This window comes from Oncorhynchus kisutch, unplaced genomic scaffold (genome assembly GCF_002021735.2).
Source record: "Oncorhynchus kisutch isolate 150728-3 unplaced genomic scaffold, Okis_V2 scaffold3873, whole genome shotgun sequence".
NCBI lineage: Eukaryota > Metazoa > Chordata > Actinopteri > Salmoniformes > Salmonidae > Oncorhynchus > Oncorhynchus kisutch.
Genome location: NW_022265818.1, coordinates 49,414 through 59,794, shown reverse-complemented (window position 1 = coordinate 59,794; position 10,381 = coordinate 49,414). Strand labels below are relative to the sequence as shown.

Sequence of the window (10,381 nt, the reverse complement as noted above, 5' to 3'; positions counted from 1 at the left end):
CCCCCTTCACCCATCCCTCCTCTCCTCCCCTCTCTTCCCCTCTACCCCACCCCCTTCACCCGTCCCTCCTCTCCTCTCCATCTCTTCCCCTCTGACCCCCTTCACCCATCCCTCCTCTCCTCTCTCCCTCTCTTCCCCTCTCTGACCCCCTTCACCCATCCCCTCCTCTCCTCTCCCTCTCTCTCCAATCCTCTGAACCCCCTTCACCCATCCCTCCCTCTCCTCGCCCTCTCTGTCCCCTCTGACCCCCACCTTCACCCATCCCTCCTCTCCTCTCCCTCTCTTCCCCTCTGGCACCCCCTTCACCCATCCCTCCTTCTCCTCGCCCTCTCTTCCCCTCTGACCCCCTTCACCCATCCCTCCTCTCCTCTCCCTCTCTTCCCCTCTGACCCCCTTCACCCATCCCTCCTCTCCTCTCCCTCTCTTCCCCTCTGACCCCCTATCACCCATCCCTCCTCTCCTCGCCCTCTCTTCCCCTCTGACCCCCTTCACCCATCCCTCCTCTCCTCTCCCTCTCTTCCCCTCTGACCCCCTTCACCCATCCCTCCCTCTCCTCCCCTCTATTCCCCCTCTGACCCCCTTCACCCATCCCTCCTCTCCTCTCCCTCTCTTCCCCTCTGACCCCCCTTCACCCATCCCTCCTCTCCTCGCCCTCTCTTCCCCTCTGACCCCCTTCACCATCCCTCCTCTCCTCTCCCTCTCTTCCCCTCTGACCCCCCTTCACCCCATCCCTCCTCTCCTCGCCCTCTTTCCCCTTGACCCCCTTCACCCATCCCTCCTCTCCTCTCCCTCTCTCCCCTCTGACCCCCTTCACCCATCCCTCCTCTCCTCTCCCTCTCTTCCCCTCTGACCCCCTTCACCCATCCCTCCTCTCCTCGCCCCTCTCTTCCCCTCTTGACCCCCTTCACCCATCCCTCCTCTCCTCTCCCTCTCTTCCCTCTGACCCCCTTCACCCATCCCTCCTCTCCTCCCCTCTCTTCCCCTCTGACCCCCTTCACCCATCCCTCCTCTCCTCTCCCTCTCTTCCCCTCTGACCCCCTTCACCCATCCCTCCTCTCCTCCCCTCTCTTCCCCTCTGACCCCCTTCACCCATCCCTCCTCTCCTCTCCCTCTCTCCTCTCTGACCCCCTTCACCCATCCCTCCTCTCCTCTCCCCTCTTTCCCCTCTGACCCCCTTCACCCATCCCTCCTCTCCTTCTCCCTCTCTTCCCCTCTGACCCCCTGGCATTGTCTTGATGAGGTGTTTTTCTTTCAGTATTTGCTGTTCATTTGCCTTCTTCTCTCCTCCGTTCTGTCTGTTTGTTGTCTCTCTCCCTAATGCTCTCTTTAGAGCCTGGAGACAGCCTGTGCCCTAGATTGCCATTCCGTGTCTCTCTCTCTCTGTATGTGCGTGTGTCTCTGTATGTGCGTGTGACTCTGTATGTGCGTGTGTCTCTGTATGTGCGTGTGTCTCTGTATGTGCGTGTGTCTCTGTATGTGCGTTGTGTCTCTGTATGTGCGTGTGTCTCTGTATGTGCGTGTGTCTCTGTGTGTGTGTGGTGTCTCTGTGTGTGTGTGTGTCTCTGTATGTGCGTGTGTCTCTGTGTGTGTGTGTGTGTGTGTCTCTGTATGTGCGTGTGTCTCTGTGTGTGTGTGTTTGTCTCTGTGTGTGTGTGTGTGTCTCTGTGTGTGTGTGTCTCTGTGTGTGTGTTTGTGTCTCTGTATGTGCGTGTGTCTCTGTATGTGCGTGTGTCTGTGTGTGTGTGTGTGTCTCTGTATGTGTGTGTGTCTCTGTATGTGTGTGTGTCTGTATGTGCGTGTGTCTCTGTATGTGCCTGTGTCTCTGTATGTGCGTGTGTCTCTGTATGTGCGTGTGTCTCTGTATGTGCGTGTGTCTCTGTATGTGCGTGTCTCTCTGTGTGTGTGTGTGTTGTCTCTGTGTGTGTGTGTGTCTCTGTATGTGCGTGTGTCTCTGTGTGTGTGTGTGTGTCTCTGTATGTGCGTGTGTCTCTGTGTGTGTGTGTTTGTCTCTGTGTGTGTGTGTGTCTCTGTATGTGTGTGTGTCTCTGTATGTGCGTGTGTCTCTGTATGTGCGTGTGTCTCTGTATGTGCGTGTGTCTCTGTGTGTGTGTGTGTCTCTGTATGTGTGTGTCTCTGTATGTGCGTGTGTGTCTCTATGTGTGTGTGTGTCTCTGTATGTGTGTGTGTGTCTCTGTATGTGCGTGTGTCTCTGTATGTGTGTGTGTGTCTCTGTATGTGTGTGTGTCTCTGTATGTGTGTGTGTGTCTCTGTGTGTGTGTGTGTGTCTCTGTATGTGTGTGTGTATCTCTGTATGTGTGTGTGTGTCTCTGTGTGTGTGTGTCTCTGTGTGTGTGTCTCTGTATGTATGTGTGTGTGTGTGTGTGTGTGTGTCTCTGTATGTGTGTGTGTCTCTGTATGTGCGTGTGTCTCTGTGTGTGTGTGTGTGTGTGTCTCTGTGTATGTGCGTGTGTCTCTGTGTGTGTGTGTGTCTCTGTATGTGCGTGTGTCTCTGTGTGTGTGTGTGTGTGTGTGTCTGTGTGTGTGTGTGTCTCTGTATGTGCGTGTGTCTCTGTGTGTGTGTGTGTGTGTGTCTCTGTGTGTGTGTGTCTCTGTGTATGTGCGTGTGTCTCTGTGTGTGTGTGTGTCTCTGTATGTGCGTGTGTCTCTGTGTGTGTGTGTGTCTCTGTGTGTGTGTGTCTCTGTATGTGTGTGTGTCTCTGTATGTGTGTGTGTCTCTGTATGTGTGTGTGTGTCTCTGTATGTGTGTGTGTCTCTGTATGTGTGTGTGTCTCTGTATGTGTGTGTGTCTCTGTAAGTGTGTGTGTCTCTGTATGTGCGTGTGTCTCTGTGTGCGTGTGTTTGCTCTCCTCTGTCAGTCTACAGATTCAACTAGCCCCCTGTTAAAAACAGAGGGACACTTGTGCATGGTGATGATAGTCTTGTCAAGATCCAAAGGCTCCTCCCACGATTAAAGGTTGACACATAAAATCGCTGAGTCCTGGGTTGGGGGGTGGAACAGGACCTCTTTAGGCTGAGAGTTGGACTGTGAAATAGGTCTCAGTGGGGAAGTAAGACAGAAACACACCTGTCCTCCTGTACGACTGTACTAGAAACACACATGTCCTCCTGTACGACTGTACTAGAAACACACCTATTCCTCCTGTACGACTGTACTAGAAACACACATGTCCTCCTGTACGACTGTACTAGAAACACACCTATTCCTCCTGTACGACTGTACTAGAAACACACCTGTTCCTCCTGTACGACTGTACTAGAAACGCACCTGTTCCTCCTGTACGACTGTACTAGAAACACACCTGTTCCTCCTGTACGACTGTACTAGAAACACACCTGTTCCTCCTGTACGACTGTACTAGAAACACACCTGTTCCTCCTGTACGACTGTACTAGAAACACACCTATTCCTACTGCACGACTTTACTAGAAACACACATGTCCTCCTGTACGACTGTACTAGAAACACACCTGTTCCTCCTGTTCCTCCTGTACGACTGTACTAGAAACACACATGTCCTCCTGTACGACTGTACTAGAAACACACCTGTTCCTCCTGTACGACTGTACTAGAAACACACATGTCCTCCTGTACGACTGTACTAGAAACACACATGTCCTCCTGTACGACTGTACTAGAAACACACATGTCCTCCTGTACGACTGTACTAGAAACACACATGTCCTCCTGTACGACTGTACTAGAAACACACCTGTTCCTCCTCTACGACTGTACTAGAAACACACATGTCCTCCTGTACGACTGTACTAGAAACACACATGTCCTCCTGTACGACTGTACTAGAAACACACATGTCCTCCTGTACGACTGTACTAGAAACACACATGTCCTCCTGTACGACTGTACTAGAAACACACCTGTTCCTCCTGCACGACTGTACTAGAAACACACCTGTTCCTCCTGTACGACTGTACTAGAAACACACCTATTCCTCCTGTACGACTGTACTAGAAACACACCTGTTCCTCCTGTACGACTGTACTAGAAACACACATGTCCTCCTGTACGACTGTACTAGAAACACACCTATTCCTCCTGTACGACTGTACTAGAAACACACCTGTTCCTCCTGTACGACTGTACTAGAAACACACCTGTTCCTCCTGTACGACTGTACTAGAAACACACCTGTTCCTCCTGTACGACTGTACTAGAAACACACCTGTTCCTCCTGTACGACTGTACTAGAAACACACCTGTTCCTCCTGCACGACTGTACTAGAAACACACCTGTTCCTCCTGTACGACTGTACTAGATGTGGTTCTATGTAGAACATCACTATAGAGGTATAATAGTCTTTATATGGTTCTATGTAGAACATCACTGTAGAGGTATAATAGTCTTTATATGGTTCTATGTAGAACATCACTGTAGAGGTATAATAGTCTTTATATGGTTCTATGTAGAACAGTCACTATAGAGGTATAATAGTCTTTATGGTTCTATGTAGAACATCACTATAGAGGTATAATAGTCTTTATATGGTTCTATGTAGAACAGTCACTATAGAAGTATACCTAGGAATCTAGGAAAGAGGGCTGCAATGTGTGTTATCTGGTGGAGAACTGAGCAGGATACACATTTCTGCTGTTTGCTGTAACAAATGGACAATAACGTTGTACTGTATTGTATCATTGCATTACCCTGACCTCTGACCTTGTATCTCCCCCACAGTGAGAGTCCGCACAGTCAGCACAGGGCCATAGAGGAATTGGACAACGAGGAAAAAAGACCAGCAAAGATTGTGAGTACCAGACTACACTTTTGAAGTAATTACCATTTTTGGATATAACGCCTCTTTACAGCTCCGGGCAGAAACATTTAGGTTCCAGATTATATATATTACAGGTGGGATGTTGATATGTCATGTTAGTTAGATGGTAAGTAGCCTAGAGGTTATTACAGGTGTGATGTTGATATGTCATGTTAGTTAGGTGGTAAGTAGCCTAGAGGTTATTACAGGTGGGATGTTGATATATCATGTTAGTTAGATGGTAAGTAGCCTAGAGGTTATTACAGGTGTGATGTTGATATATCATGATAGTTAGGTGGTAAGTAGCCTAGAGGTTATTACAGGTGGGATGTTGATATATCATGTTAGTTAGATGGTAAGTAGCCTAGAGGTTATTACAGGTGTGATGTTGATATGTCATGTTAGTTAGATGGTAAGTAGCCTAGAGGTTATTACAGGTGTGATGTTGATATGTCATGTTAGTTAGATGGTAAGTAGCCTAGAGGTTATTACAGGTGTGATGTTGATATATCATGTTAGTTAGGTGGTAAGTAGCCTAGCGGTTAGAGCAGGTGTGATGTTGATATATCATGTTAGTTAGGTGGTAAGTAGCCTAGCGGTTATTACAGGTGTGATGTTGATATGTCATGTTAGTTAGGTGGTAAGTAGCCTAGCGGTTATTACAGGTGTGATGTTGATATATCATGTTAGTTAGGTGGTAAGTAGCCTAGCGGTTATTACAGGTGTGATGTTGATATATCATGTTAGTTAGATGGTAAGTAGCCTAGCGGTTAGAGCAGGTGTGATGTTGATATATCATGTTAGTTAGGTGGTATGTAGCCTAGCGGTTAGAGCAGGTGTGATGTTGATATATCATGTTAGTTAGGTGGTAAGTAGCCTAGCGGTTATTACAGGTGTGATGTTGATATGTCATGTTAGTTAGGTGGTAAGTAGCCTAGCGGTTATTACAGGTGTGATGTTGATATATAATGTTAGTTAGGTGGTAAGTAGCCTAGAGGTTATTACAGGTGTGATGTTGATATATCATGATAGTTAGGTGGTAAGTAGCCTAGAGGTTATTACAGGTGTGATGTTGATATATCATGATAGTTAGGTGGTAAGTAGCCTAGCGGTTATTACAGGTGTGATGTTGATATATAATGTTAGTTAGGTGGTAAGTAGCCTAGAGGTTATTACAGGTGTGATGTTGATATATCATGATAGTTAGGTGGTAAGTAGCCTAGAGGTTATTACAGGTGTGATGTTGATATATCATGATAGTTAGGTGGTAAGTAGCCTAGAGGTTATTACAGGTGTGATGTTGATATATCATGTTAGTTAGGTGGTAAGTAGCCTAGAGGTTATTACAGGTGTGATGTTGATATATCATGTTAGTTAGGTGGTAAGTAGCCTAGCGGTTAGAGCAGGTGTGATGTTGATATATCATGTTAGTTAGGTGGTAAGTAGCCTAGCGGTTTAGAGCAGGTGTGATGTTGATATATCATGTTAGTTAGATGGTAAGTAGCCTAGAGGTTATTACAGGTGTGATGTTGATATATCATGTTAGTTAGGTGGTAAGTAGCCTAGCGGTTAGAGCAGGTGTGATGTTGATATATCATGTTAGTTAGGTGGTAAGTAGCCTAGCGGTTATTACAGGTGTGATGTTGATATGTCATGTTAGTTAGGTGGTAAGTAGCCTAGCGGTTATTACAGGTGTGATGTTGATATTTCATGTTAGTTAGGTGGTAAGTAGCCTAGCGGTTATTACAGGTGTGATGTTGATATATCATGTTAGTTAGGTGGTAAGTAGCCTAGCGGTTATTACAGGTGTGATGTTGATATATCATGTTAGTTAGATGGTAAGTAGCCTAGCGGTTAGAGCAGGTGTGATGTTGATATATCATGTTAGTTAGGTGGTATGTAGCCTAGCGGTTAGAGCAGGTGTGATGTTGATATATCATGTTAGTTAGGTGGTAAGTAGCCTAGCGGTTATTACAGGTGTGATGTTGATATGTCATGTTAGTTAGGTGGTAAGTAGCCTAGCGGTTATTACAGGTGTGATGTTGATATATAATGTTAGTTAGGTGGTAAGTAGCCTAGAGGTTATTACAGGTGTGATGTTGATATATCATGATAGTTAGGTGGTAAGTAGCCTAGAGGTTATTACAGGTGTGATGTTGATATATCATGTTAGTTAGGTGGTAAGTAGCCTAGAGGTTATTACAGGTGTGATGTTGATATATCATGTTAGTTAGGTGGTAAGTAGCCTAGCGGTTTAGAGCAGGTGTGATGTTGATATATCATGTTAGTTAGGTGGTAAGTAGCCTAGCGGTTAGAGCAGGTGTGATGTTGATATATCATGTTAGTTAGATGGTAAGTAGCCTAGAGGTTATTACAGGTGTGATGTTGATATATCATGTTAGTTAGGTGGTAAGTAGCCTAGCGGTTAGAGCAGGTGTGATGTTGATATATCATGTTAGTTAGGTGGTAAGTAGCCTAGCGGTTATTACAGGTGTGATGTTGATATGTCATGTTAGTTAGGTGGTAAGTAGCCTAGCGGTTATTACAGGTGTGATGTTGATATTTCATGTTAGTTAGGTGGTAAGTAGCCTAGCGGTTATTACAGGTGTGATGTTGATATATCATGTTAGTTAGATGGTAAGTAGCCTAGAGGTTATTACAGGTGTGATGTTGATATATCATGTTAGTTAGATGGTAAGTAGCCTAGCGGTTAGAGCAGGTGTGATGTTGATATATCATGTTAGTTAGGTGGTAAGTAGCCTAGCGGTTAGAGCAGGTGTGATGTTGATATATCATGTTAGTTAGGTGGTAAGTAGCCTAGCGGTTATTACAGGTGTGATGTTGATATGTCATGTTAGTTAGGTGGTAAGTAGCCTAGCGGTTATTACAGGTGTGATGTTGATATATAATGTTAGTTAGGTGGTAAGTAGCCTAGAGGTTATTACAGGTGTGATGTTGATATATCATGATAGTTAGGTGGTAAGTAGCCTAGAGGTTATTACAGGTGTGATGTTGATATATCATGTTAGTTAGGTGGTAAGTAGCCTAGAGGTTATTACAGGTGTGATGTTGATATATCATGTTAGTTAGGTGGTAAGTAGCCTAGCGGTTAGAGCAGGTGTGATGTTGATATATCATGTTAGTTAGGTGGTAAGTAGCCTAGCGGTTAGAGCAGGTGTGATGTTGATATATCATGTTAGTTAGATGGTAAGTAGCCTAGAGGTTATTACAGGTGTGATGTTGATATATCATGTTAGTTAGATGGTAAGTAGCCTAGCGGTTATTACAGGTGTGATGTTGATATATCATGTTAGTTAGGTGGTAAGTAGCCTAGCGGTTAGAGCAGGTGTGATGTTGATATATCATGTTAGTTAGATGGTAAGTAGCCTAGAGGTTATTACAGGTGTGATGTTGATATATCATGTTAGTTAGATGGTAAGTAGCCTAGCGGTTATTACAGGTGTGATGTTGATATATCATGTTAATTAGTATTTTTATTTGTTCTGAATGTGGTTCCTGAGACAATGTGACATGTGATGCTTTTTATTGTGCTCTTTATAGTGCTCTCTAATCGTGCTCTTTATAGTGCTCTTTATAGTGCTCTTTATAGTGCTCTTTATGGTGCTCTTTATAATGCTCTTTATATTGCTCTCTAATAGTGCTCTTTATAGTGCTCTTTATAGTGCTCTTTATGGTGCTCTTTATGGTGCTCTTTATAGTGCTCTTTATAGTGCTCTTTATAGTGCTCTTTATGGTGCTCTTTATAATGCTCTTTATATTGCTCTCTAATAGTGCTCTTTATAGTGCTCTTTATAGTGCTCTTAATGGTGCTCTTTATGGTGCTCTTTATGGTGCTCTTTATAGTGCTCTTTATAGTGCTCTTTATGGTGCTCTTTATGATGCTCTCTAATAGTGCTCTTTATAGTGCGAATGCAATAAAGACTTCCTGGAACATGTCTCTTACTAAGAGACTGCCGGAGAGTATTCAGGATACTAGGGATGAAGACCAGAACGACCCCAAGGCCAAGGGCACAGACAGACCTGTGGTAGAATTCATTACCATCCAATGAGTACATGCAGTGTAAAAGAGAGAGAAAGATGAGTCTCCAGGCGGAGGAAAATAAGTAACAGGGTCTAGTATTCACAAAGCGTCTCAGACTAGGAGTGCCGAGGTATGATCTACTGTGAGTCGCTTTATGATAACAGGCCCTGATTACTAAGAGAAAACAGAGTGAACGAGAGACGATAGTAGAATGAAAAGGACTGAAGAAGAGAGATGGAAATATGAACAGAACGTTGCAAGGTAGAAAAAGAAGGTGAAGATAGAAAATGAGTGACATTATAAAATGTCAACACCTGCTTTATGAAAGAGAGAGAGAGAGGGAGGGAGAGAGACTGTCAAAGAGAGAGAGAGAGAGGGAGGGAGAGGGAGGGAGGGAGGGAGAGAGGGGGAGCAAGGTAGATAGGAGGGAGACTGTAACAGAGAGAAAAATGGAGAGAGAAAGATATATAGAGTGGGAGAGAGGCTGTGAAAGTGAGAGAAAAATAGAGAGAGGGAGAGAGGTAAGGGAAAGAGAGAGAAAGAGAGAGGGAGGGAGAAATAGATAGATAGATAGAGGGAGAGAGACTGAACGAGAGAGAGAGGGAGGGAGAGAGAGAGACTGAAAGAGAGGCGGGAAGAAAGAGACAAGAGAGTAACAGAGGTGTGTGTGTGTGTGTGTGTGTGTGTGTGTGTGTGTGTGTGTGTGTGTGTGTGTGTGTGTGTGTGTGTGTGTGTGTGTGTGTGTGTGTGTGTGTGTGTGTGTGTGTGTGTGTGTGTCTTTGTGTTTTTGTGACTGACTGACTGAGAGGGGAGATTAAAATGTCAAGAACCCCAAAGTAAGGAAGAAAGGGGTTATCAAAAGCTCCAAAATCTCTGTCCACTGACCGCCTGCACTTCTCTGCTGGAGCGACAGGAGTGGGGACTAGAAATCCTCTGTCCAAATGTGGAGAGGGGGAGGAGGTGGTGGGAGAAATGGGTTGGAGGTGAAGAGTGGAAGAGAGGGAGAGAAGCCAGTGTATGTGTGGATGTTTTAATCCAGTCCCAGAGGAATGTCAAGCCACACACACACACACACACACACACACACACACACACACACAAACACACACACACACACACACACACACACACACACACACACACACACACACACACACACACACACATTTCTTAAAGTGTGAAAGAGTGTCCCAATACTTTTGAAATGTGCAGCTATGGTTACTCATGGCTCTAAACAATATACCATCATTCATGATTTACTTCAGATATTGGTATGAAAAAGGTAGAACATTGTATAGTATACCAGGTTGTACTATAAACACACTACACAGTCCTAACCTGTTAATTGATTAGTAGATTATCGCGAAGGAGCAAATATAGGGCTCTGGTCAAAACTAGTGGTTTATGCAGTATAGGTCTCTGGTCAAAACTAGTGGTTTATATTGGGCTCTGGTCATAACTAGTGGCTTATATAGGTCTCGGGTCAAAACTAGTGGTTTATATTGGGCTCTGGTCATAACTAGTGGCTTATATTGGGCTCTGGTC

At 44.9% G+C, this 10,381-nt stretch overlaps 1 pseudogene; it reads left to right on the top strand.

Annotated features, from left to right (window-relative positions):
• LOC109883526 (protein phosphatase 1 regulatory subunit 29-like) overlaps window positions 1–10,381 on the top strand; it is a 233,293-nt pseudogene that overhangs the window by 173,587 nt on the left and 49,325 nt on the right.